Here is a 2475-nt window from a genome sequence, read left to right on the forward strand (position 1 = left end):
TATGCAACTATTTCACGTACTACTTAGCAACAAATTTGAAATGTTATTTGATAACAATTATATTCCATTTCAAGTTATTTTAATTTAAAATCCTTGACTATTACTATTATTTAACATTAACATTGCAATACAATATCCTCAATATTAACCACCAATGATTAAAAGCTACCAATTGCATACACAATAAAAATTTCAAATATGCTATAATATTATTTATCATAGAACATATGACAGAATTATAAAAGCCACTTAACCATCATAAAAGTCTAATTTCAAATAACCTTACATATGAAATTTATATTAATCATTCTCTAAAGAATAATGTTTCACAAGTTAAACACAAAACTACTTTTTCCTTATATATATATATATATATAAATGATTATAATAACTTTATGTTGCCAAGAGATAAGAATTAATTTTCTACAAAATAGAGGAAGGCTCAGAACTACATATAACATAAACTCATGAACCAAATAATTTAAAAGGAATTACTTAACAAACCAATTTTAAGCTACATATCTAGTAATAAATAATTTAATAAGGCCAAGTTTGGTTACCCAAAAATAATCCATCTTTTTATCTTTTTTTCTATCACATCACCTCTTTACTTTTCTACACATTTTTTTGTAAAAAGATAAAAAGTACACTTATTTACGTCATCCCAAACAATCCTTAAAAATAGAGATATATAGTTGTGAGATTCTACAGACAAAGATACCAACTAATTTTGCATATGAAGAGTAACGGAAGACTTTAAATTCAACATGTACCAAACATTTGTTTTCCTTGACATTTGAAATAGATATATACATATATATATATATATTTAAAAAAAACCCAACGGCTTTAGATTGTTAGAAAAAAAAAAAAAAAAAAAACTATACACTAATATAATTTAATTAATAAAAATGATTAAGAGATTTACGATAAATAAAATATGAAAGCAAATAAAGTCAAATAGAATAAGAAAGAATTAGCCTGTGAGATTGAGAGGCATGTAGTCACTACCCTAAAGCTATTGTTCCTCCCCATGTAAAGATACAACTAGAGTGCAACGGCTCCAAGATACAACCCAAGTACTCACAGGAGAATGTGAATGAGTTACAAACTATAGTTGCCTAGAAATACACAAAATAGATAAAGTACTCTTATCTTAAAACTCCATATCACATATATACATATGTCTTCTTGCGATTTTTATCCATCATACATCCTTAGAAAACAGAGGAATATATCTAAATGAAAATCTCATAACATTTAATCATTTCATAATTATAATAATAAATTTTAATAATATCTTTGTAACTGAAATATTTAAAATCAATATTAACGGTCAAACAAATTAAATAGCAATAATTAATTTTATTTTTATTAAAATTCCAACAAATTAAACCCGAAATCATAAGCAAACATGCAAGTTCTTCGTAGCAACAAACGACAAAATATCAAAAAAACCCATGTCCGTAGCCGAGGGTATATCCATGTGGAGTCATGGACAGACCTAGCCCAGAAACATTAACATCATGAGAAGCACCTCCAACATGCCCTCCCATGGAACTTGACCCAGCTTCAAAAAACCTCCAGGGGTTCGATTCCTCCATCCGAATCTTCTCGCTTTGCTTCGCGACATTCTTCTTTAGATCCTCCATTGCAACCTTCAATTGCTCGAGTTGCTGAAGTCCAAGCTCGCTAACCGGTGCTTCCCACCAACACCTGTCTCGGCTAGCTTTCCTCATCTTGTTAAGCTCTTCGCCTCTTTTCTTCTCTGCTTCCAACATATCAAGTGCTTCAGTGAGTTGCAAGTTGAGCTTGCTAACATTCGCGTTGCAGTGAGCCTTGACAAGTTGGAGCGAGCCTGAATTGGGTAGAGAGTTTCGAGAGAGAAAACAATCTACAACAGTGTCAACACAAGGGTGGCCAAAAGAGAAGGCCCTTTTGCCAGGAGAGAAAACGACGATGGCAATTTCAGCGCCACATAGGGTGCAGAGTTCGCTTGCCTTCTTGAATAGCCCAGAACGACGCTTTGAGAAGGTAACGCTTCGGTTGCTTTCATTTGATATTCTTGTCATCGGGATCTTCTGACGGCCTTTGCTCTTCCTTTCCATGGCTGCAACTGATCAGAAAAAAAGAAGAAAAAAATTATTAGAGAAATAGGGAATTGAAATGGTGAATGTCTAATGAGGGAAACATGAGAGTATGAGTATATATAAGGTGACTCCATATATATAACTTTAATTTACTCTCACAGTTATTGCATATTTCCTTCCGTTTACGTTTTAATACTATATTTTACATGCCATTTAATATAATTACATGTTTTGGGGCAAGTTACTCTGTCTCAAAATTTTCATATCCTTTTACCCAGTGGCGGAACTAAGAAATTAAATCAGAGGGGACACTTATTAATTACAATATTAAAATTTTTTATAAAATTATTTCACATAAATTTTTACCGTTAACTTCAAGAAAGAT

General features: G+C 31.5%; 1 pseudogene across 1 annotated transcript; it reads right to left on the minus strand.

Moving 5' to 3' along the window:
- Positions 1-1350: 1350 nt before the first annotated feature.
- Positions 1351-2123, minus strand: LOC114294402 (agamous-like MADS-box protein AGL62 pseudogene; annotated as a pseudogene). Its single transcript, XR_014340258.1, has one exon. The product of XR_014340258.1 is annotated as an agamous-like MADS-box protein AGL62 pseudogene (transcript).
- Positions 2124-2475: the final 352 nt, after the last annotated feature.

This window comes from Camellia sinensis, chromosome 9 (genome assembly GCF_055761805.1).
Source record: "Camellia sinensis isolate YWXY chromosome 9, ASM5576180v1, whole genome shotgun sequence".
NCBI classification, from domain to species: domain Eukaryota; kingdom Viridiplantae; phylum Streptophyta; class Magnoliopsida; order Ericales; family Theaceae; genus Camellia; species Camellia sinensis.